At 37.5% G+C, this 27158-nt stretch overlaps 1 long non-coding RNA gene across 5 annotated transcripts in view; it reads left to right on the forward strand.

The window, feature by feature from the left end:
* Window positions 1-25828, forward strand: part of LOC131547700 (uncharacterized) — a 32897-nt gene extending 7069 nt beyond the window's left edge. For 2 of the 5 annotated variants that reach the window (XR_009272983.1, XR_009272984.1), the window contains 5 exons: window positions 12326-12381; window positions 12942-13141; window positions 22569-22614; window positions 22711-22754; window positions 24336-25828. This is a non-coding gene — a long non-coding RNA (uncharacterized LOC131547700). Of the gene's footprint in view, window positions 1-7140; window positions 7386-12325; window positions 12382-12941; window positions 13142-22565; window positions 22615-22710; window positions 22755-24335 lie in introns of those variants that run through there. The other 3 variants (XR_009272986.1, XR_009272985.1, XR_009272982.1) reach the window with 3 other exon arrangements.
* The last annotated feature ends 1330 nt before the right edge of the window (window positions 25829-27158 follow it).

Below are 27158 nucleotides of genomic sequence, written 5' to 3' on the forward strand. Positions count from 1 at the left end.
AAGTTCCCCTAATATATACGGTGAAAAACTGTAATAGACATTTCAGACAATTTTAAGGTGAAATACCGCTTTTGGAAGTGAAAAGGAATGTAAAATTTACAGGGAAAAAACGTAAATTGACGTTCCCAGAATTCCCTGCATTGCATTTCAAATTTTGTTTGAATTTGATGTTTTTTCTTTGAAATAACTAGGTTTCTTAGTTTTTTCTTATCAGTTATGTTTATTAGGGTTGTATGTTACATCTAATGTTGTTAAATTAATGTTTATTGCATATTTCAGTTTAATGAGTCTCACCATGATGGTGTTTAATGTTTGTGTGAATGACACTGTGAACCTTCTATATATGTTATTATTTATGTTATCATCATGTGACTTTCACATCACCACCTGCATTTGGCGGTTATCAGTGTATTTCAGAGGTTCAAAACAGATTTCAGTACTTCAATAGGTTGGTATATTAACATTATATAAGTTAATGAAATTACGGTATAACTGTAAATTTAAGTTAAAACCATAAAACCTAAAATGTTGCTACTGTATATTTTACGGTAGAATTCCGGGAACCACAGCTGCTGGTTTTTCACCGTAAATTTTACGGAATTTTTTTTACAGTGCAGGCTAATTTTCATTTTTGGGTGAACTAACCCTTTAAGGCAAGGCCTCCATTTGTTCCATTTTATCTTATTGCTATCTTGGAGAAGCAGTTGAGACATGAAAGAGATCTCATTTGTAATATTTTTACAAAAACATTTTGACCACCATTTTCTGATATGAAATGAGCTAAATCTGATTTCACTGTAAGCTGGAGGCAACAAATCTTAAGCAAAGGTCTCCAGTTTCTCTGCATTTCATCTCATTTCTGTCTTGGAGAAACAACTGAGCACCGTTTAAGATATTGTTGAGATCTCCTCTAAAACTCTTGTGAGATTACTGGAAAAATCTTAGGCAAAGGTCTCCATTAGTTTTGCATATCTTCTCATTGCCGTAGAAGAGAATCAACTGAAATATGAAAGATATTTCATTTTGCTCTCATTTCTCTTATATAGATATTGTGACCAAGTGTTTTCTAAAAAGAAATGAGCAGAGTCTGATTTCCCTGTAAGGAGTGATTGTCTGTTTTTAATTGTCATTAAAATTTTTGTCTTCAAGTTCATGTTGAGACCTTTTGATTACAGACTTGGCAAATCTGAGCACCGTTTGAGACATTGTTCAAAAATGTCTTCATATGAAATTACTGGGATCTTTTTCAGAGGAGAAAAATGCTTCCATTTGCTCTCTATTCCATCTGTTTGTTTTCTTGGAGAAGCAGTTGAGATTTGAAAAAGATCTCATTTTGCTCTCATTTCTGTTGTTCTTGGATATTGTTAGATTTTCTCATAAGGAATGAGCCTGATTTGCCTGTAAGGAGTCCGTTTCCATCCTTGATTGTCTGTTTTTAGTGTCGTTCTCTTTTTCGAAGCAGTGAAAGTGTAAAGACATGTGGTTTGGATGAGGTCGTTGTTCCTCTGAGAACAGGCCGGGGTTTTGTAGAAAGGGGGGGGCTGCACACCTTGGGGGAGGAGGGGGGGAACGCATGTGGACAGGAGAGACATTTTTCCGAACTCTAGCAGGGGAAAAGGGTGGAAAAGCAGGCCTGCCCTTCCTCCCCCTCCCTGGGTCACCCGGCTGCTCGTCTCTCTCGTCTCTCTTACTCTGGGAAGGTTAGAAAAAGTAGTGCTGCTGCCAAAGGAAACACTGGCTTTTTTTCTTTCCCTGAGCTCTGCAGTGTCTAGAGAAACTTGAGAGAGGTCCAGTTCTGGTTCCCTAGTAACAGTGCCGTGGAGAGGAGGCCCCTCTCCATCATCTGACGCCGCTCATGGGAAGGATGACGAGAAACGTTTTCTTTTTGTCGAAAATACACACGCCTAAATATCTCCTATAGAACATTCATCAGAAAAATGAAAAATGCACATGCCGAATAGAAACACCTCCACATTACTCTCGCAGCTACTTTTTATATGTGTGTTTTTTCATTTTATGAAAAGTGAATAATGCATTCCCTGGCAAAACTCAGGGAATCTGCTAGGGGATTGGGGGTCAGGGTTGCCAGGTCTGCGTAACAAAACAAGCCCAACTGGTACTCAAAACTAACCCAGTCATGACCAAAAGCCCACTCATGGCTATCAGAATCACTCCAAAATCACGTTCTTCCTTCCAGTTCCACTTCGGTCGACGGGGTGGGGTGGAGGAGGGTGGGGTGGGGGTCTAAAAAAACAACCAACCAACAACCGTATACAAAGTAGCCCAGTTCCACGGGAAAACTGTGGACTTGGCAACACTGATGTGGGTGCTTGTTAATGTGTTGCTATGTGGTTGCTAAGATGTTCTGACTGGATTTTATTGTGTTGCTATGGAGTTCTGAGTAGTTGTTAGTGTGTTACCACATGGTTGTTCTGAGTGGTTCTTAGTGTGTTGCTATGTGGTTGTTAGAGGGAGGTTTGAGTGGTTCTTAGTGTGTTGCTGTGTGGTTGCTTTGTTCTGAATAGTTGTTAGTGTGTTGCTATGTGGTTGCTAGGGTGTTCTGAGTGGTTACCAGCGAGTTGCTGTACGGTTGGTAAAGTGTTCTGAGTAGCTTTTAGTGTGTTGCCATGTGGTTACTAGGGTGTTCTGAGTAGCTTTTAGTGTGTTGCCATGTGGTTACTAGGGTGTTCTGAGTAGCTTTTATTGTGTTGATATGTCAAATCAAAGATATGACTCAGTCCTTCCTTCAGAGTAAATTTGTGGGATTTTTTAAACTGTTTTCTGGTCCAGCAGGTGAATAGAGTGTGTCTGATCACTTAGTAAAAGAACAGCACACTCAATTTGAGGAATTAAGCACAAAAAAAAAAAATCAGTAACTCGCAACTGTAATAGTGATGCACTATACATAAAGACGTTTTAAGGAATAAATAAAAGGCATTTTGTAAAATGAGCCATTATTCACGCTCAGAACGGCCCGTCTCGTCTCATTTGATGGACCGCAAGGTCGTTCTCAAACTAAAGACACATCGCTGCTGTTCTTCTCTTAGTATTCATCAGTACACCTCTCTTTCTCTCTCTCTCTCCCTCACACACACACACACACACACACACACACACACACACACACACACATATCTCTCTTGCTCTGTCATTCTCCCTCTCTCCCTCTCTCCCTCTCTCTCTCTCTGTCACTCTCTCTCTCTCCCCCTCTCAAGGGCTGCATATATTTTGCTCTCCTTTCCATAGACCACTACAACACTCCTTGTTTTGACTGTCAGAACAGAAACATAAAGAATGTACTATGCTGACCGTATTTTCCACTAAAATAGCATAGTTACTGCAAATAGTTACTGCATTCATTATTAATACCATAAAACCATGTGATAATATATAATAATATTGTAATATGGTGATTTTTATTATTTTTTATTTGTTTAATTTAATTTATTTTATTTTTTAATTTAATTTAATTATTTATTTTAATGCAAATGGTAGGTAATTTCAAGTTACCACAATTTTACTGTAGTAATAATAACTGCAAAAAAAAAGAAAAGAATCACATTCTTTTTGACTATCTTAACCTTATTTAATTTTTTTTCAGAGAAAATATCTAAACCTCATTTACATGAAATTAAGTTCAAACTTCTTGACATATCTAAATTACAGAAAATAATATCCCAAGTATACTATAGTTTTGCTTGCTAGCTTACCAAACTGTTGGCCTGTTTTATATCTCGAATACAAATGCATTTTGTGGCAGATCTGTACATAATATGTTAAATCAGATGTTTTATCATCTTATGCAGGTAATTAAATCTTTTTTTTAAAGATTTTTTACATGAAAAAAAATCTGTATTTATTTAGGTATATTTACATATACGATTATTTTGTATGTTATTATGCTGTTAATTTAATCTTGTTTTAAGGCTATTTAGATGTTTTTTGAGGTATATTTACATTTACCATTGTTTTGGTGGAAATTGTCAGTTGACGTGGTCGTTTGTTAGCAAGGGATTTCACAGCTCGCATGAGTTATGTTCGGACTTTCCGTGCATTCTGAGCACAACGGTACGCTTTTCACTATTAGCCAAATTTTATCAGAATTTCATCTGCTGGTTTTCGTGCTTTTCGTGGTAAATGATAAATTTGACACAGGAAATGCACAGGGTTTTGGGGAAGGCGTGAAGGGCCGGGCTTTTCCTCCGTGACAACACAATGGCCTCAGACACTGGCCTCTGACTGGCCCCTGCCACCGGACGCGGGGACGAGGAAGTGCGAGCGCAGCGCTGATAACACACACAACAGCCACGACGCCCCCCTCCCTCCCTCGCCGTCTGGAGACACGACCGCTTCCCACTGGATCTGCCATTTTTGCTTATTCATTCCCGCGCCGGGCGGCATTGTGCGGCTGGAAATAAAGACATCAGATATTAGAGACACCTCTCGGTCACCCCGGGTCTCGGAGGTATTCCTCCTTTTCATTCAGCGCTCATCCCCACGCTCGGCAGACTGTGTCTCCGGCGCTGGCATGAGCCGCTTCTCAAATAGGCTGCCGACGTGCACACACACACTCAATCCGGCCGGGAGGTTGGGATTATCCGTGCGGCTTTGTCTTTAGATACAGTTGATTTTCTCAAAACGCTCTCCGTAGCTCGGCCCCACCACGCTTTCCTCTAAATTGAAGCCGAATCGGCTCTGAAGTGTTGGAAGGTTTCTGTTGGAGATGAGGTGCGGGCAAAAGTGCGAGGGGGATGGATTGAATTCTGATTGGGGTTCGGCGATGGGTAAAGAGAGTAAATCTGGTGACAAATGGTTTGGAAGAGCATTACTGTGGCGCGCTGATAAGAGCCTGTCTCCATAATAGAATGGAGAGGACTTGTCTATCAGCCTATTTGAAACCGTTCCTACAAGGTACTGGCTTTCATTAGCGCGGCCCGTGAATAGTGGCGCTGAATGAAAATTGCTACTTACCCTGCGATTACGGTATTGAAAGGTAGCTGTCAAAAGAGGGCCAGAGACTCGCAGGGAAAGAGGGGAGGTTGCGTGGCTGTCACCATGACAGGGAATGTGTTTCTCTAAGATTACTATTGTGTCTGTTTTATTAAAGGCAGGAAAGAGTAATGGGGCGGATAAGAACAGCAGGAGAGGGTGATCCTGAAATACAATCGGAGAAATGTGACTTGAGGCTTGATGGGTGTAGACCAATGATCGCCTCTGACGGACTATTTTGGGTTTCTATCAGGCCTCGGCTGGGCGGAATGGCTCTTTCCTGAACGAGCAAACGTGATATCTGCGTTCTTCAGCGCTATCGCTGTGCTCGCAGTCCGCAAACTTTCTCCAACGTCCCATCTCGCTTCCTCATGCTTCGCCGTCGTGCTTGAGTTGAAGAAGTCGGGTTAGGAAGTTAAGCAGTTTAGTTTGCTTTCCATTTGTAAGTGCGTGACTGGAAACACATTTCCTGTTGTTTTTGTCAAAATGAGCTGGATATAACCGACTCTAACTGAAAGCATGACACAGATGCACTGCGTAAACTTTAAAGGAGCAGTGCACCCAAAAATGATGTCATTATTTGCTCAGCCTCATGTCAGTCCAACTTGTATACTGTCGATTTTTTTTTCTGGGAAAATGTTTTTCATGCGAGTCTTTCTATTACTGCAACAGTTCATAGTGAATACAAACATTCAAAAAAATTACTTTTTACTTAATCACAAATTAAAGTATATTTTGTCTTAGTGAAGTGGAAGATTAAAAATAAATGTCAAAATATGCTGCTACAGACAATATACATTTAATGTCAAGACACAATCTCAACCTGATCTCGTGCGAAAATGTGAGTTTTTTTTTTTTTACATTTTATGAAGTTGCAATTTCATATGACTTTTTATGATGTGTTTAGTGGGAAATTATGCAATTTGTAATTAAGAAGGTATTCGATTTTACACTTAAATTCAAGACCACCCAATCGGACTGATCTCACATTGAAATGTTTTGTAAAATGTAAATTTGTTCAATGTAATTGGTAGGAAACAAAAACAAAAAGAGAGAATGTACCCCCCCCCCCAATTTAGTTTTGTATGGTGTGTTTAGTGAGAAATGTACAATTTGTATATGAAACAAAACATGAAATTATATACTTCAAGACAGGGAAAACGTGTGATTTGTAATAAAAACTAAGCATGAACTTATGTATTGTATTCAAAACAGTCTCAACCTGATGTCCTGTTAAAATGTATTTTCCAAGGTTGCAATTTTGTCCAAATTTGTCAGTGTGTTTGGTAGGAAAACATACAATTTATCTTTAAAAAACTAAGCATGAACTTCTTCACTTATATTCAAGACAACCTCAACCCGATCTCTCAATCATATGTAAGTATTTGCAATTTTGTATGAATTTGTATGATGCGATTGGTTGGAAAATGTACAATTTTAATAATAATCATAAAAAAACCTAAGATCTAACTTGTGCTTCCGTAACGTCCGAATGAGATTGTACAAATTCATGAGAATTCACCACCAATTTGACTAAATGTAAAATAGTTACAAATTGTCATGAGTCAATGCAAACAATGCTTAATTGCTTATGCTGTGTTGCTTCTTAAGCAAATTGATCTTGTTTTAAGGATTTTTAGACATCTTAGCCATTATAGAATAGGATTTTTTTTGCAAGATACATGATAAATGTATCATAAAAGCACTCAATATGACTTTTTCACTATGTTCTGTAGTCATATGACAGCTATGTGTGACAAACAGACCTAAAAGACCTGAAATTATCGCCTCTCTGCCGTGCTTGCATCTGATTTTCCATCTCACGTAGTTGTTTTGGCATCAATAATGTCAAACAGGGTGTAATGCAACAACACAGTTTTTGAATCCGAATTGCAAGACTGGAGTCCTTCAGAAGAAGAGAAGATAAATATTGGGGTGTTCCTCCTCACACAAAGTGCACATTTATTGTGTTTTTTGGTCTTTTTGAAGCTTTGTAAAGATTTTTTTACAATGTCTTTTGTGTTAATACTGGTTTGGAACAACAAGAGGGTGAGAAATGTTGAAATTTTTCCTTTTTGGGGGGGCAAACTGTTCCTTTAAACATCAAATAACCGGAATTATTCCTATTATTTGCACTGTAGGACTTGGAGATCTGACCTGAGGCAAGAACTGGTCTGAAATTGAAAGGCATGTTAAAGGGAGACATGAGGAGGGATGTGAACGAGGTGAAGATAAGTGGCCCCATTCAAGAGGGTCTACCTCATACACTTGAGTTTGTGCTCTCAATCGCTGAAGACTCGGATCAATAGCACTGCGGAAGCGAGAGAGGAAGAACACCGACAGAATCAGCAGAACGAGGTTAAACTCGCCCGGAGAGAGGCGAAAAAAACGTTAACGTGAGTGATGAGAGCGGTCAGTGCAGAGATGTGGAACCGCAGGGAAAGCCTCTTACTGAATAAATACACACAGGAATAGATTTAAAACATTAGTGCATAAAGGTGATGGGTGTAATGTTTTTAGGTTGAAATACTCTCTTCTCTTTCCCAGCTTAATATGTAGAGCGGACTATATTTTAAGCCTGGCACACACTGGGAGATTTTTATGGTTGTTGTTTGTCAGATTGAACAACATGACCCCAGCAAGATCTTGGGTAAAACCATGACAGACTGTACGTCTTTTTTATATCTCATTGTACAAATACATCTTAAAGGAATAGTTCACCCAAAAATGGAAATTTGCTGAAAATTTACTCAGGCCATTCATGATGTACAGTAGATGAGTTTGTTTCTTCATGGGACCAGGAGAAATATAGCATTCCATCACTTGCTCACCAATGGATCCTCTGCAGTGAATGGGTGCCGTCAGAATGAGAGTCCAGACAGCTGATAAAAACATCACAATATTTCACAAGTAATCTGAAAAGGAAACCAATTCCTACATCTTGGATTGGTGAGAGAATTTTCAGCAAATTTTCATTTTTGGGTGAACTATTTCTTTAAGACTTTGGTCAAAATTGATCAATTCGGCTGAGTGGAAGAAACTATTTCTGTACTGCTTATTCTTTAATGCGTATATTTGCAAAATATTTCTGTTTTTTTGTCATAGAGATGAGTTTGTATAAATATTTCAATTAAAGTTGAAATTGGTCTCAGATGGCAAAATCACGCAGTGTGAACCAGGTTTAATTTATTTCAGCTTTATTTTCCCTGAAACACTGTCATGTTCAACCAACCCAACACCGTAACATCTGCTCAACCAATGGCATGAGTTTAGGGCAGGACTTTCTGTGTGACTGACCGAAAGCGTGAGATTGTTCAGGAAAGCTGTTTGACATTGTTTGCAGTTCCATTTGCTGATTCTAGTGGTGCAGAAATTACACTTCACCTATTTATGTAGTAATTATCTTAATTGTTAACAGCTATTAGGTTATTTACTAGGTACGTATTTAAGGATCTTCACAAAAGCAGATGCAACCAACACTGTTTTCATTCCCAACTGCAGTTCTTCCAGATTTTGCCTTTTTTTTTCTTTTTCTTTTTTCTCTCCAATCAATTTCAAGCCGTTTTCAAAAGAAATTCTTACAGATTTTGCAGATTGTTTTCTCTCTCCAATCAATTTGAAGAAATAATGCAAAAAATGATTAGTTACTGGCTAATTAAGGTGTATTTTGTCTTACTGCACTGGCAGATTTAAATAAAGTTAAAAAAATACATGACAGAATCTGCAAATTGGACAAAATACATTTATATTCAAAACACAATCTTTATCTGAAGTTGCAGTTTAAATTTGTACAATGTGTTCAGTGGAAATTTGGGAAACAATCATTTTTTTTTTTTAGGGAAAAAAGTAAGAATAAGTTACAATCTCAACCTGATCTCACAAGAAAATGTATTATTAGAAGTTGCGATTTCATAAACACACAGCCTAACACAGCAACAACTGCTCTACCAACGGTGGGACTTTCTGTGTGACTGACCAATGGCGTGTGAGAGTGTTCAGAAAAGCTGTTTGAAAACATTTGCAGTTCCAATCGGCGATTCTAGTAGTGCAAAAATGACTCTTTTTCACCTATTTATGTAGTAATTATCTAAATTGTTAACTGCTATTAGGTTATTTACTAGAAACACTCAGTTTCATTCCCAACTGCATTTTTTTTTTCTCTCTTTCCACTCAATTTCAAGCCATTTTCACAAGAATAACACACATTTGAAAGCTGTTATTAGCTAAACAGCCATTTGCAGATACGCCGGTTCCTGTGCGATCATCTGGGTTGAAATGGGAGGCATCTGAAGCAAGCCAACTAGTCAGGCACTAGTCAGTAGCAATATCACGCTGAAGATGATTAGCTTTTTAAACCAACTTTCTTCTGTCTGCAGATTTGCCTCAAATGGACCGTATAGAGTTTCACAAGATTAAAAGCACTTTTCCACAAGTTAAAAGCACTTTTGAGAAGCGGAGACCTATTTAGAGCATTTAATCCCGTTTCAAAGGGTGGATGGGAGGCAACGGCAGGCCAGCGAATTGATCATAGCCAAATGGTTCCTGTAAAATGCCTGATTGCTTAGGAAGTCAAGATGGTGGATCCGAGGAATTCCGTCAACTTTCTCACTGGCCTTTTGATCCGAAAGGATTCCTGTTGCAGGCAGCCTCTCATGTCTCCTGCTTTTTGAAACAATACTCCTGTGTCTGATCGCATTGATCTCCTTGCGTTGACCTCTGACCCCTCAAGATGCTGCGGAGAGGGAACGAAGGAATGTTGGGGGGAGCTGTCTGCTCTCTCGCCCTTTCTCTCTCTCGCCCTTTTTTCATGCGATGATTTCATCGCAGCGAATGGAAATGGCTCACATGTGTTTGCAATTATACCTCACATTGTAATCATGAGACAGAGCCATAAAGCACACACACACTCTCGAGGGTCCGTGCACATTCTACAAAACTTTTCATCAAACCATATGGTTTTGTCTTCTCGTTGTATATAGGCAGAGGGTCGAGTTTAAAAGAAAACAACAAAAGGGAAACGAGTGTTTTAGATGAATATTTAAAGGGCTCCAATCATGCACTTCTTATTACGGTTTTTTTTCCCCCCACCAGTCCACTTATGATGTTAGTAAAGTTTTATGCACTGAAAACCATCATTATGGTGCGTAATTTTGCCTTTTTCACTTTTTCTGTGATGCTTAGGATTAAATGAGATGCGAGGAGATCTCAGTCTCATTCATCTCAATGGCAGAGGCTTGGTTGGTGCATGAAACCCTGGAAATATGCAACATAGTTGCAGGATCTTTGGTCACAGACACTCAGGGAGCATCTACCACCAGTCTATGACCAGTTAACCAACCAAACCTTCATCCACTGAATGATACGGTCTATTTTTGTTACTGTCCCTTTAAGAAACTCCTGCTTTATGTTTTGGATTGAATCGATAATGCCTTTTAAATCAATTCTTTTTCTGAAGGTAAACAGGAGGGAATTGCAATTCACATTTGAATGTAATAAAGCGGAATTAAAATTCAAAGAAATTCTTTTAACTTTTATTTTTAACAGTGTTTGTCAATTTTTGCATTTATTTAATTAAAAAAAAAAAAAACAGTAATATTGCAAAAAATTAGTACAATTTAAAATAAAATATTTCTAAATATTTTTAATTTGTAATTTATTTCTGTGATTCAACACTGAGATTTCAGCATCATTACTCCAGTCTTCAGGGTCACATGATCCTTCAGAAATCATTCTAATATGCTGATTTGCTGCTCAATAAACAATTCTTATTATCACCACTGTTGAAAACAGTTGTGCTGCTTCATGTTTTGTGGAATTTTTTTATTTTATTTGTATTTTTTAGGATTCTTTGATGAATAGAAATTTAAAAAGCAGCATTTATTTGAAATAGGAATCTTTTGTAACATTATAAATACCTTTACGGTCACTTTTGATTGATTTTCTTTATATTTAATACTTTTATACACTCTAAAAAATGCTGGGTTGTTTCAACTCAACTCTGGGTCAAATATGGACCAGTTAAAAATGTAATGTAAAAATTTAACCCAACAGCTGGGTTAGTCCATATTTGATCCAAAGGTGGGTTGAAACAACCCAGCATTTTTTTATTTTATTTTTTTTGCTTTAGAGTGTATACATATGTAATTACTTTTTGTAGATCAGGGTGGAAGAATACTCCCAGAATGCATCACGTTGCACATTCTACTTCCTGTCATTTTGTGGCCAATTTGTGGAGAACTCAACAACCTTGCGTTCTCAAAGTTACATTATGTTTTCATAGAATTCTATTTCATCTCTATAAATCAGGCAAATGATTTGACCCCTTTAAGCTTATGTAAACTAGATTTTGAGTTAAATAAATTCAGGTTTATGGTGCAACTGCGATACTAATCATAAATGGGCTCCGGGCAACACAACGCACTTCCTCCATCATCTCGGAGGGACCGCTGGGGTTGCCTGAGGAGGACATCTCTGTGACCCGAGGCCCTTCTGACTTTGGTAATTGTGCGGGTTGTAAACAGACTGCCCGGCCACTGGCCTGAGATGTTTACGGAGTCGTGGTGTTTATACACTCCAGCTCTGGCCAAACAATCCCATTAACTGACTAGAAGAGCCCTGATCTAAATTACTCGCCTGACCTTTAGTCCCATAATAGACTCGCTCTGGAGGAAGATGGCAGCTAGTGCATGAGGTGCCATGAGAATAATATTACAAAAGAATTGGTGAAAATAACATGAAATAACTTTATTAAATATGGTGAAATATATAAACTAAAAGAAATGTGAAGCTGCTTTGAGGCAAACTGTATTGTTTTATACAATGCAGATTCTTTTTAAAGCTGCTGGATGATATGACTATCTATCCATCTATCCATCTATCCATCTATCTATCTATCTATCTATCTGGTAATGCTGAGTATTGTGAGATATAAACTTCCAGTTCTGAGAAGAAAAGTCAAAATTGTAAGATAAAAAGTCACAATCACATATTTTACTTTTAATTCTGTTCCAGAAAAATAGAATTGTTTAATGTAAATGTATAATTCAGAGAAAAAAGTCAGAATTAGAATTGTGAGATGTTTTTATATATATATTTATATATATTATAGCCTTTTGGAGACAAATCACATATGAATGCAATTATCTTAAATTGAGAACAAATGGAGGCTTTACTGAAGCTTTTGAGATGTTTCTCCTGAGAAAAGGGCTCTTATTTAGCTTCAGAAGAGATCAAACTGTGCTGAGATTTGCCAAGTTTTCAGTCAACGTTTCTCATCAGATGAACTGAACTGCCATCTAGATTCATTTTATAATTTGACTGTTTATTTCTCCCAAAGGTTTTTTCTCCGATGGACGTTGAGACATAACTGAGAACTCCATCAAATGGTTCGAGGTACGAAAGAGAATTTTATGAGCAGTAAACCCTTAATTATGTAACTCAGAATACTTATTCAGATTATTTGTTCCTGAATTAATTGACCTTTAAACTGCTTCAGTGTATTTATGTATCTTAAACATGTTCTAAAATGATTCATGTTTCTTTAAATCCTCCATTTTGCTGATAATTTGAGACGTCTTTTGCCCGTGGCGGAGCTGAAACTGTGTCTCTCTCTCATTGATATACGGCACCAGAGCCGAAGCTTTGTTGAGTCGGGTATTTCCAGATGGCTCACAAAAGACTCAATTGACTCGCTCCTCTAATGTGTTAAACCGTTTGCTCCCACATGACAAATTCGGAGGGAAAAAAGACACAGCCTCTCGGCATGTAAAAAAAAAAAAACAGTAAAAGATGAAATATCAAACAGATTTTCTCTTTCACTGTCGATTTTTGTGCATTTAGTTTCTCACCCTTTCCAAAGATGCAGCAGCACGTGGCATTTATATAAATCAGTCGTGCCAGGGCCACGGACCTTATCGGAGTGCCTGTGTATAAATAAAGTTTGTCTCTTACAGATACACTTACATCATGTCTTGCTGTCTTATGCAATGAAGTCTGGAGCTTTGCCAGCATGCAGTGAACCAGAGAAGCGGAGAGACGTCCCAGCGGCCCGCAGCCCTGACAACACCCTTCTATCCCCCTCTGAAATCTTTATTTACTGCCCCCGCACTCCTGCTCCCTCGCCGGGGCAATTAAAGCACCGCTGTGTCAGACGGTGAGGCCATGCACCTTCCTGAGGAGGATCTGTGAGGTTATGCATGGGACGATACACTTCATGTGTTTGTGTTTGCACGATAGATAACCAATATGTAATATCTTTACGACTGAAAGCAGATATCAGGTCATAATTTATACGATCAACTCTTTTTTTGATGTCAGGTTTTAAAAATTCTGAACAGCCATCAATCCACAGGGTCATAGAAATGAAAACAGCTTGGCTCATGAATATTAATTACATGATTTCCTTTTTGGTCTTGCACTTAAATATGCTGTTTATTGTCGCCAGCTACAGTTATTTTCCCTTTGCATGTCAACCAAGCTAAATTTTACTGTCAAAATATATTTTAAGAAATAAATTTCAATTTAATGATTTCCCAAAAAGCGGGTAGGTGAAATTAATATTTACTTTTAAAATAATTAATAAAATTAATGTTTGATGCAAATTCTTGAGCAAAGCTGTAGTGGGAACACAAACGGTTCTTACATAAACCACCACATTGATTTAATTTTGTAAGAATGGTTTTTATAAAAAAACGTACTCAAAAATATTAATTATTAATGATTTCTATCTTGTTCTTCTAATTGGTCTAAATTTTTTGTTTAATGTGGCTGGCTAATTTTTTTAAATTTTCATGGCAACCAAACAAAATTTTGCTGTCAAAATATATTTTAAGAAATACAGTTTATTAGTTTCCTAAAAAGTTGGTAGGTGAACTTAATATTTACTTGAATAAAATTAGTGCTGTGACGCAAATTCTTGAGCAAAGTTTTAGTGTGAATCTCATGAAACAAGTAGAATTAATGTCTATGTAACATTTTGTTAAAATGTTCCTACATAAATTGCTACAGTGATTTGATTAAGATTTTTTTTTTTTATACAAACAAATGATTAACTATTAATATATGACTAAATATTAATTACATAATTTCTTTAATTACATAATGTTTAATGTGGCTTGGCTACAGTTTTTTCTTTACGTGGCTAAATTTAACTTTTACAAAAAATGTTTTAATTTTTTTAAAATAAAATGCAATTTATTAATTTCCCAAAAAGCTGCCAGCAAACTTAATATAAATAATAATAAAAAATAAATAAATGTTTTGATGCAAATTCTTGACTATAACTTTAGTGTAAACATCATTCATGAAACACGAGCAGAATTAAATTGTTTAATTTTTATACAACATAATTTTTTAAACATTTTTTTACATAAATTGCTACATTGATTGTATAAGAATGGTTTTCACAAACAATTAACTCATGAATATTAATTAAAAGATTTCCTTCTGGATTTTCAACTTTTTTTAAATATAAACTTTAAGCTTTAAATTATAAAATGTATGTTTTGATGCAAATTCATGACCAAAATTTTAGTGTGAGCATCATTAATGAAAGATGAACAAAATCTTTTTGTAAAAGAATGTTTTTTTTTTTTGTGTGTATTCGTATGAATGCTTAATTCATGATTGAGGTACAGAAATAATTACAGGCTAAAATTTAGCTGTTTACCAGAATGTCTATATCAGTGCATCCCTAGTCTGGTGTACTTAGATAATGTAGGTGGATAATTTGGAGCTCTACCTTCAGTTACTTGTTGGTTATTCAAGCGTTCTTGGCCTCTCGGTTCATCATGAGCACAGTTTAGTCACGTCCCCCGTGGAGAACACAAAGGATGTAATTGCTTTAGCTTGAGCTCAATTGCTCCAATTTGAGGCAGTCTTACACGCCAGTCAGCTGTGCGGTGCGAGCGCCGTGCCAGGAAGCGCTATGGATTACCCGCTTCTGTGCAGAGCCCAAGCCGAAAAATAGCACATAAATTCGATTTGTTTGAGACGGAGGCTTGTGGCTTTTAAATTCAGTACAAATTGCAGCAGTCTAGTGTCTTTTAAAGGCTATTATTGTGTCTTGTGCTAATGGTACATGTAGAGCTTCTATAATTGCACTTCGCTACTTGACCGTGATCTCTCGTGTCAGTTTGAGGTTTTGTCTTTCACACTGAGGGTCACGGTGATGATTAGGACAAACTGTTTGGGACACAGATGGTCCCTGTGGATGGATGGACATCTGTCCATTTACATCTTCTGTTTTTAGAAAGTTGGATGCATTACATCTTTTAAGCACGCTACACCCATACACGCACAATCCCACAGTTTAAAGTCAACATGAAATCAAAATTAACCTTACTTCAATGCATGATCCTGGTCTTACTGAGAATGAATGACGCAGCCCTCATTTGCTAAATAGGCCTAATGTTATCTAATTTGATGATGATCACAAAGTTTTTTCACAAAATAAGAATGCAGATTTATAAAATTATATAAGACCTATATAGCAGCGTTAATGCACCTATCAAAATAACAGCAGTCAAATGTTAAAGTTTTGGTTTTAATGACAAAAAGTTTTAAAAAATTGAAAAATCATTTAACTGCAGTGTTCAAATACTCAATTTAAAGGAATTGTTCAGCTAAAAATGAAAATTTGCTTAAAATACTGACCCTCAGGCCATCCAAGATGTAGATTAGTGTGTTTCTTCATCAGAAGAAATTTGGAGAAATGTATCATTACATCACTTGCTCACCAATGGACCCTCTGCAGTGAATGGGTGCCGCCAGAATGAGAGTCCAAACAGCTGATAAAAACATCACAATAATCCACAAGTAATCCACACCACTCCAGTCCATCAATTAATGTCTTGAGAAGCCAAAAGCTGCATGTTTGTAAGAAGCAAATCCATCATTAAGACGTTTTTATCTTCAAACTGTTGTTTCTGGCTAAAATATGAGCCCTCTGCTTCCTCCAGTGAAAAAAACCATCTCGTCTGAATCAGGAGAGAAATATGCAGATCAAACACTATTTACAAGCCAAAACAGTTCTAAACAAATATGTGGCTGGATTTTGATGTGAGAGGACAACAGTGAATGGGAACTTTTCCACTTAAGAAAGTGTTATTATGGATTATTAACTCTAACAATATTTTGTCCAGAAGCAATGGTTTGAAGTTAAAAATAATTTTTACTTCACAAGACATTAATTGATGGACTGGAGTGGTGTGGATTACATGTAATGTTTTTATGTTTGGACTCTCATTCTGACGGCACCCATTCACTGCACATATGAACGCTGCTTTGTAATTTTCTGTCACTGTTTGGATGTAGTAAAACACCCACAGATGTGGCAGAAAACATCTGGGTCGTGTTTGCATTTTCTTCTGTCACTGGCCATTATTCTAACCCTGAAATCAGGATGAGGCATAAAATAATGACATGCATGTGAAAATCGGCTGAGAATTGAACAAACAGTTGTAATCTGCTTCAGAATAAGATAGAGGAATCGTGTTTTCAGGTGATTAAGGGATAATGCAATACCTCTTCACCTTACAAATGGCTTTCAAAAGCAACAAAATGCATCATATTTTGTGAGAAACAAAATCAGCATCCATAACAGGCAGTGTTATTAGTTCAGGTTATTCCAAAGAAAAAAATGTTTGTCTTTGCATTCATTTAAGTACATTTCTCTACAATCAATTGCAAATGCAATTTGCATTCAGGTCTAGTGCCTTTTTCGTATAAAGCACCCACTTTTCGCCATCAAACCAAATCCCAAACGATAAAATCCAGTCCTATCCTACATTTTTTTTCTAGTTGAATATTCTGTAAATGACACATTTCAGAAGTAAAACGGGTTACAAATGCCGTTTCATGTTGACTTTAAACACTTTCAAACATCTCTTCTGCGCCAAAACGGCTGGTGCGAGGAGATTTCCCACAAGGCATTTCTTATGAATGAGAGTTTCAGTTCCATTAGAGCTGCTGTGAAACATTATCAGCCTCTTGAGTTTCAGAACTTTTACGCGATAAACTTACTGTCCAAGTCATAACCTCGCGTAAATTAGCACACGGGATGTGAAGGATGTGCTTGGACGCTCGTAAGAGCGAGTTAAATCAGGTTACCTTGCAAATTTAACCACCCTAATCTTTCATTTTCTCCTGTCCTGTCTGGTTTTCGCAGTAGCTTTTCACCCAAAAAATAAGATAAAGCTCAAATACACAGCAATCTGTACTGCAAATCCACCCTGGAACGGATGTGTGAAAGGAAAGTGTGTTGAGGTGTGTCATAAAGCGCCGTCCCTATCTAATGCCCAGGCCTTTTAAAGCAATAAGCAATCTCACGCAGGCTGTTAATGCGATAAGCGATCTTGCGCAGGTTGTTAATGCGTGCTGAGAATGAATATATTCCTTTATGAGCCTCCGAAGACTAATTATGCCGCTCTTAAAATGTCACAAACATATGATTACAGCCTTTAGCGCACACAATAAAGATTTGCACTTAATAAAGACCTCACAGCTGCGCTCAGCTGCTCGCCCATAAATCAGGAAAGTTATCGGGAAGCGAAGTGTGGAGGGGAACATGTGGAATTCTTTGATTCTCCGCGCTGCCTCCCCTTGCGGAGAGAGGTTTGGGTTACCGCCGTGGAACAATCCTGTAGATTCTCCTCTGTTGGACACACCGTCGACCGGCTAGTCTTAAAGCAAGCACCTACGCCCCCTGTTGTCGCCGAAAATGACCCGTTTGTGTGAAACACATGCCTACTAGAAAGTACAGCTTGCTAAGATTCCCATCATTTAAAGAAGTTAAAGGGATCGTTCACCTAAAAATGGTCATTCCAAACTTGTATGACCTTCTTTCTCCATTAAACCGGACAGTTGTTTGGACCCCACTTGGTTGTGTTTCTTGTGTTTGCACGTCAAACAGTTCAATCCATTTTAGTGAATCGGTTTGTTTGAATGGTTGTTTGTTGTCACCAAAAAAGACTGGTTTGTGTGTAATGCATGTGCATGTGTAATTTCTGCTAAGATTCCAGTATGACCGCATGACTTCCTTTGTCCGTTAAACTGAATGTTGTTTGGTCTTTTTGTGTTTCACAGAAGAATGAATGAATTGGAAATGCATGAAGTGATCAAATTGATACCTTGAATGCAATGTAAATCGCTTTGCGTAAAGGCATCTGCCAAATGCATAGTGTAAATGCAAAGAAAGTCAAATTCATTTTAGTGAATCGCTTTGTTTGAATGTCCGTTTGTTGTCGCTCTGATTCCTATAAATTAAAGTAGTATTAAAGGGATATTTTACCTAAAAAGGAAAAATTTCAAAGCTTTCTTTGTCCATTAAAATGAATGTTGTTTGGACCCCGCTGATTTTTCTTCTTCTTTTGCGTTTCACAGAGGAAAGACTGAAATGGAAAGGGATGCCTTGAATGCAATGAAAGTCACTTTGGATAAGAGCGTCAAATGCCAAAAACATAAATTGCACAAACAGTTCAATTCATTTTAGTTAATCGGTTTGTTTGAACGGTTCTTTGTTGCTAATTTTCCCACATTTTAAAGGAGTTAAAGGGATAGTTCATTTAAAAATTACATTTCTGTGACCATTTACTATCCGTCATGTCATTACAAACCTGCATGACACTGTTGATTGGATCCCACTGATTTTTCTTGTTGTTTAGTGTTGCACAGGAGAAAGAAAGTCAAAGGTTAATTTATTTTAGTCAATCAGTTTGTTTGGATGGTTCATGTTAAAGAAAAAAAAAGAAAAAGAAAAAGAGATTCTCTGACTCATTTCTGAGTACTGTGCAGCAAAATAATGATCTAATTTACTTTGTGCTTGCAGCTTCAATGCAGATGCAATAACCAATCCTAAAACATCATATGGGGAAAATTAAATTCATTTTAGTGAATCAGTTTGTTTGGATGGTTCATGTTCAAAAAGTGATTCACAGACTCATTTGAGTCCTGTGCAGCAAAATAATGATCTAACTGCTGGTGTGTGACACTATTTTTCACAATCAAAAGTGTGTTTTTTTTTCTCCTTAATGCTTTTATGTCAGATGCAAATTGATGAAAATAAATGATTAATCACTGAATAATTATTTAATAAGATTACTAACTTAAATAGCTTCAAAGCAAATAGTTTATAAGTGGCAATAACTAAAACCTGAAAGACTTTCTTTGTCCATTAAACTGAATGTTGTTTGAACCTCATTTAGGGCCAAACAATTCAATTCATTTTAGTGAATCAGTTTGTTTGAGTGGTTCATGTTCAAAAAAAAGAAAAGAAAAATGATTCACCGACTCTTTTGAGTCCCGTGCAGAAAAACAATTATCTGCTATTAACTGCTAGTGTGTGTTAATTTAGTATGAGTTTATCTATTTCATGCCAGTAACCCTAATGCTTTTATGCCAAATACATACTGATAAAAATAAATGATTAATCATTGAATAATTATTTAATAAGATTACTAATTTAAATAGCTTCAGTTTTGTCACTTGTAAACAAAATAATTAAAACCTGCATGACTTTCCTTGTCCATTAAACTGAGTGTTGTTTGGACTCTGCTCAGACTTTTCTTCCGGAATGACATGAGGGGGAGTAAATCACGACAATTTTCATTTTTGGGGGTGAACTGTTCCTTTAAACAATAAGCTGCTTATTGCTACTTATCAGCTACTAGACTAAATTGAAGCTATTTAAGTGGGTAATCTTATTAAATAATTATTCAGTGATTAATCATTTATTTTTTATCAGTATGTATCTGGCATAGAAGCATTGAGGGTGGTGGAATGAAATACATAAATGTACACCCAACTTAAACACGTAATTATTTTGCTGCACGCAAATCATTTCTTTGAACATGAACCGTTCAAACACACTACAATGAATTGAACTTTCCCATACGGTGTTTTAGGATTGTTTTTGGTTATTGCATCTTTGTTAAAGCTGCAGGCATAACGTGTCAAAATACAGCTTGTGTGAAAACATACTCATGAAACCAGTAGTGTTGCTACTTCTGAAGAGATTTGCTCTGGTGTGTGCATGAGATCATGTGAGTATTTCTGTGTAAATGTGCATGCATGTGTGTAAAAAAAAAAAAAAAAACCTAGCGTGTCCTTGCGCCAGTGCATGTCACAGGAGATGTGAGAGAGAAAAAAAAATGATGAAACCGGAGACTGCAGAAGCGGCCTGCAGAGATCATATTAGGAGCTGCGACCATCGATCGGTTCTAGCACTTAAATTTCAAGCGTGACAAAACTGTAGGCAAATTAATTGTTCGCCAGAATATTACACATCAGAGTACATTAATCCTCTCCAGAGCTGCACGCCATATGAATACTAATAGAGCTGCCAGACGCCTCTCCTCTCGTCTGCCTCGCGTCCATTCGCTCGTCTGCTCCTCTCTCCTTTTGTTTCCTTCTTATTTCCCGTCCTCATTGTTTTTCGTCTCTCTCTCTCTCTCCCTCTCTCGTCTTTTCTCCTTCAATTGCGAGTGACATTAACTGGCAACAGCATTCATTAATATTCATATATCCTCCCAATACCTGCGGTATCTGCGAGCCGCGTGCCTTCTTTTTGTTATCGACTCGTTTGAAGTGTTTCCTTTTTTAAAAAATAATTGTCTGTAAAATTTGGAACTGACACTTAAATCTTATCCTTTATGGGCCTTGGCAGGTATTGGGGTGCTAAACGTATAAATAAATCTGGGATTGCACCAGAAAGAGGAAGAGAGTCTTCACAGTAGGAACATTATTGCGTGTTAAAGTCATAAAATAAAACCTGTATGTAAAGTGTGCGCTCGGCCGTATGTTTTCAATTAAAAGCGCGAGGTTACTTGTTAAATAATCCAGTGAAAATACTCACACTCTCTCTCTCTTGCTCTCTCTCACTCACTCTGTTTTTTTTCCTTCTCGCAGAAAGCCATCCCGGCTAGTCCAAACATGGGAGCGATTCTCAGGTTTCAGACCCCCACCTTGTCTTTTGTGCCGAGTTCAGCGAGGCTCCTGGTCAGAAACGTACACACGTCTAATTCGAGTTCGAAGATCTGCGAATAACCCGAAAGGGATCAAATTAAAATTCCAAGACGGGCGGAAAAAAGCGATATGGGGTTTGAAAGTGGCCCCTGCTTCTTTAAGCTGGATTTAAGTGATCAAAGTTCCATACGAGGCAGCCATTGGTGGTATTGAGTTACTCTAATGGCTGCCATGTGCTACTGCCGACGGGCCCGATCCACGGACGTCTCGAGGGTGTCAGGCGCAAGACAGTTGTAAAAAGAGGCTTTACAATAGAGAGCGCGGCTAAAAACCAGATGCCTGGTGCACTTTCAGACCTCGCTCGCTGGAGATACTCTGCATTTTTTTCCGAATTAGCTCCAGATTTTTTGAAGAGCATCGATCAAGGCGTCCGGCGGGTCTCTCAAGACCGTGCCAGCCGACAGCGGCCCCCTCTCTATCGCTTATTTACTGATGCATGGCTTCCCCATTCCCACTAAACTGCAGGAGACACAAGTGACAATAAAAGTCAAACACTCGGTGGTTGCCGGAGTCCTGGCTGGTTATTAGTATGTAAATGAAATCATCACAGCTGTTCTATGCGCGGAGAGGGGGAGAGCGGAGACAACGAACCCTGCATTCTGATGCTGTCTCCTGAACAACCATCAGGCGCTGGCCACCTCTTCCATACCCTGCAGTCAAGCAATAATGCATGCACAAGTGCTTTTATGCATGCAATTAAATTATGGCTAAAATATAGTGTACACATATACAGGTTAATTAGCAAAACGGCTGCAATTGCTTTCGCCTGTAGATGTTGTTTTGTTATCGCAAAAGCATTATAGCAAGACTGTTTAAAAAACTAAGCACATAAAATCAGTACTTGGGTGCGTTTAAAGCTGGGATTTAGATCTATAGCAGTGCAAATCAAGGAGAAAAAATAACATTTTATAATCTTACGAGAAAATGTTCATGTTCAGTTGAGGAAAAGCTTTACAGAATAAGTATGGCGAACAAGTCCTTGTAAAAACCGGTCATAAAATTTGTAGCTTTTTTGTCTGTTAAAATAAATGTTATTTTATTATGAATTAAATGACAAATGGTTATAGCAGTCCTTGTAAAAACCAGACACATAAAATGTGTATTTAAAGTTTGTTTGTTTGTGATAAAATTAAGATATATTCACATTTAAATGTTTAAATATGTAAACATTTATTTAAATTTACATTATAAAATGTTTCATATTTATAATTAAGTCGATGCTTATAGCAGTCCTTGTAAAAACCAGACACATAAAATGTGCATTTAAAGCTTTTTTTGTGATTAAATAATTCAGATATATATTCTGAAATATTACATATATTTGTAATTATTTATAATTGTCATTTACATTTATAAAATTACTTACATTTATACTTATTTAGCAGATGCTTATAGCAGTCCTTGTAAAAACCAGGCACGTGAAATGTATGTGTGTTTAAAGTGTTAAACATATACTGTATTTGAATATTTTTAGTTGGCAATTACATTCATAAAATGATTTAAATTCAGTATGTATTTGCATATATAACACTATTTATATAATCATATTTTCTTAGCAGATGATTTTATTCAAAGCGACCTACAACAAAGTGACTCATCCTAAGAGTAAGTAACATGAGAAAATACTTTCTCATATCTCAGTTTATTATACTGAGTAAATATTTGTATGTTAATTCTCCATCATTGCTCTGTTTGTTTCAGCATCCCGACCATCCCGACACAGCGACATCAGATCAACCAATGGGGTGAGTTTGGGGCGGGACCACCTGCTGGTCCAGCCAATGGCAGAAGGGCTGATTGCTTGGAACAACAGTCCTTATTTTTGCACTTACATTTGGGTTTCTATAGTGATGCAGAAATGACACACTTCAGCTTTGTTTATCTGAAGACATGCAGCATGCGTGTGCTCACATGCAAATGATGAGAACAACATCAAGCTCTAACATTACGAGGAAGTGCATTGCGTCAATATGAATGCATATTTCAAGTTTTCATCTCAACAAGTCAAAAAACATGCACATAACATCAGTATGGAGGTTTACTTAAAGCTGTGATTTAAACCTGCAGCATGTAAACTCTCGAATTCCAGACCCAAATCAGGGGCCCAAATCATTTTCTTATTTATTTTTTCAAAGGATAATATTATGAGAAAATTCACATTTTTTTCCCAAACAGTAAACAAAAGCATTCCCCCGAAAACTGATTTCTGCCGCAAATGAAACATAGACGGGTGTTAGACGCTGCCAAATCTCCGGCTGAAATTGTTTCCATATCTGCGCCATGTATTCAATGCCCATCTGCCCGAACTCCTGCACATACCGCCAGCAAAAACACAATGAGTAATTCTCTCCAAACATAGACATAAAACCTGCCGTTCCTGCTCCATCACTGCTATGTTTGAGAGAACGAAAAATATCTCCTCTTGGATCGTCCGCTTGAGAATACTAATTAGGCCGCCATTGTGGAAAATGTTACACGTGAAGGCTTTGATCACGGGTCGAAGTCTTGGGATCGGATGTGTTGAACTTAAGCTTTCAATCTAAATAAAGAGCTGCTTTTCAGCTCGGCCCATCTCCGCCTGGTAAATAAATAATGCTCTACGATATAGTCGACAGGCAAAATGTCAGATTGTCTGCTATTTAAATGCATAGAGGTGTGATGAGTGAAACATACGGGAGATTTGAGAGCTAGCAGCGCTTTCTGATCAAACCAGGCGTGTAGTGTGCGTTTTGGCTGCTTTTGACGAAGTCATCCTTGGATATGTGAGGGGTTTTATGTAAAAATATGCTAAGATACCATCACGGTGCATCTGTATCACTTCGTCTGCCACGTTTCATTAAGCTAAATTTTATGACGTGTTCTCTTTAAGTCTGGGAATTTATGGATAGCTGTCTCTCGAAATTCCGTCACGTCAACAGCATCGCTCTTCATTCGCAGCGGGCGCGTCGCTTTCGCAACTGACGGAGAAGGATTCCGTCATAAAGGCGACTTGATTTAGGAAGCGTTTACATAAGCTCTAATGTCTGGAGCTAGTGAACTTGCACGCAAAGAAATGTTTATGCCAAGCGCCAAATAAACGATGTTCTCTGGCCTGAATTGTTTGATACCGAGAGGTTAGAGAGTGAGGAGCTTTGTTTGTTCGCCTCACCTTCCCTCCTACACTCACTGTCTCCCCCTGTGATTAAAAAACATCATCAGCATCTCATTAGCACTGATTTGCATAGTAACAGCATGAATATTGTGAGTGTGTTTCTGGGGGTAGGGGTAACTTAATGAATGCGACAGCCTCTTCTGTTTAACTAATTTTTTGCCTCATCCATATGCAGATGACTCTTGGAATCAGACAGCGGTTAAACTTTCGCGCTGAAGACGTGCAGACGTGATCGCCAGAATGTCGCACCTGATTCCTGAACCCAGAGGAGAATTTTAGCGCTCAGATGTTGCTCTTTCGAGGCTCCAGAGACTCCAAGGCATCATGAAATTTACATTATTTACTTTTGCAACGCATGTCTGTGGTCTCATCGTGCATGATTCATCAGTACATGCTGTTTGAAAGGACAAAAAGGTTTGTCACTCGTAAATACGTCACATTACGGATGCAAAGCGGTCGTGAATGGCGTATCAAATGTTTCCTTGAAGTGTCATTGAAAAAATCAAAATGCACGCAGTCCAAATTGAGTTCAGCATCGTTTGAGACGTTGTTGAGATCTCTGTTGAAACTCTCTTCTCCTCTGGTTATTTTAGGATTTAAATCTGTGGTCGTTTCAAACGCAATTGCTCACAGCTTGCTCGTTCACAGCTCAAAAGACTTAATGGAGATCCTAGTTATGTTTCATGCAAGTATAAACTTTGTTTCAGATGTTTCTCCTAAATTGCTTCGGAAAAATAAAAAATACACACAAATGAATCCGTTCATACTGATATATCTGAGAACAGTTTGAGACGTTGTTGAGATCATTTTTGGTTTTATGATTTAAGTCTCTCGATTTAATCCCATTTCTGTCATTTGTGATTTTTCTTTATATAAGAAAAGTCCATCCAAACTGAATTGCTCATAGGTTGCTCATTCTTAGCTCAAAAGTCGGTTGTGCATGTGAGATTATTGTAGGTTATGTCATTTAAATCATTCGGTTTAATCTCATTGCTGCCATTTGTGATTTTTCTTTATTACAGGGAAGCTGAACTGAATTGCTCACAGGTTGCTCATTCAAAGCTCATAATAGACTTCCTTGTCGTGTTTCACATATCAACTTTTTTTTTTTTTTTTTTTAATGTTTCCCTAAAATTTGTTTGGATAAATTAAAAATGCACACAAATGAGTCAGTTGTTGAGTTCATATAGGTATTGATCACAGGCTTTGTTGTTTTGATGTATTTGAGTACAGTTTTGAGATATTGTTGAGATCTCTTCTGAAACTCTGGATGAGATGCATGTGAGATTATTGTTGGTTTCATGATACAAATTTCTCAATTTAATCTAATTTCTGTCATTTGTGATTTTTGTTTTATTACAGAAAAACTGAATTGCTCACATGTTGCTCATTCACATCTCAAAAGACCTAAAGGAGATCCTAGTTATGTTTCATGTAAGTACTAACTTGGTTTCAGATCTTTCCCCTTAAATACTTAGGAAAAATAAAAATACACACAAATGAGTCAGTTGTTGAGCTCGTGTTGAGACATTATTGAGATCTCTTCTGAAACATAGACGTGTGATTATTGTTGGTTTTAATTTAAATCTCTTTTGTGATTTTTATGTTTCGTGCAAGTATCAAATTGGTTTTAGATGCTGTCCTAGAATTGCTTTTAAATAAATAAAAATACACACAAACGAGTTAGTTGTTGAGCTTATACTGAGATGCATGTGAAATTATTGTTGCTTTTATGATATAAGCCTCCCAATTTAATTTCATTGCTGTCATTTGTGATTTTATGTTTCATCAAATAGCTTTCAGCTGTTTCTCCTAAAGTTCCTTTGGATAAATTAAAACACAAATGAGTAAGTTGTTGAATTCATACTGAGATGCATGTGCGATTATTGTAGGTTTTATGATTTAAATTTCTCAATTTAATCTCATTGCTCTTTATTATTTATTATCTTTATTTATGCCTAAAATACAAAAAACATCAAATATAAAAATACACACAAATGAGTTTAGATCATCGAGATTGAATACAGACTTTGGTGTCTCGATATATCTGAGTACGGTTTGAGACATTGTGATCTCTTTTAATATTTTGGAGGAGATGCATGTTGTGAGATAATTCTTGTCGTGTGATTTAAGTATCCATTTGCTCCAAGTTTGTGGATTTTTACAGGAAAATCCATCTAAACTGAATTGCTCACAGATTGCTCATTCATGACTCAAAAGACCTAATGGAGATCCTAGTTATATTTCATGTATCATATTCATGTAGTTATACTTTCAAGTATCAACTTGGTTTCAGATGTTTCTCCTAGAATTCCTTTGGATAAGTAAAAATAAATAAGCCAGTACTCCAGTGCAGAGCAGCTCATACGGTCTCATAAGATTTCGATGAGAAATGTCAAAGCTCACATTTGAGGTCTTCTGTTCAGGTGCCATTCGGTTTTGGCACTTCCTTCCCGCACCCAAGTAGCCGGCTACATGATGGATGAAGCAAGCGAATTGCATCGTGCAGTATTTTGCCGCAGTTGATTGCAAACTGACTCCGGGTAACATAATTATTTACACTGACACAATAATGTAAAATGATTAACATCCGCTCATATTCATACCCGTATAAATCACCGGCCCACGTCGAGTTCATCGTTCGGGGAGGGCCGGCGTCTCGCCCTGAGATTGGACGGCGGCCAGATAAGAAGAATATTAATCGTGGAGATATGCCGCATGGTCGTTTAAAACTTTGAGAAAAGAGAGGCCCTGGCAGAGGCTTTGGCAGAGCGATGGTTTCTGGCTCCAGCGGGCAGCGCTCAAGATGGATCACCACCCTCCAAACGTCCACGTCCGCACCTGACTCCTCAACATAGATGTCCTACCTGTGCATGAAATAGGGCTTGACCGGCCAGTGCGCACTTTTTCTACCTCTTTCTCCCCCAAAATGAGAATTACTGCTGGGAGGCTCTGGACAATTTTATGTAGGGCTGGAGAACAAAAATCAATATTTAAT

The sequence above is a fragment of the Onychostoma macrolepis genome, chromosome 10, assembly GCF_012432095.1.
Source record: "Onychostoma macrolepis isolate SWU-2019 chromosome 10, ASM1243209v1, whole genome shotgun sequence".
Lineage (NCBI taxonomy): Eukaryota > Metazoa > Chordata > Actinopteri > Cypriniformes > Cyprinidae > Onychostoma > Onychostoma macrolepis.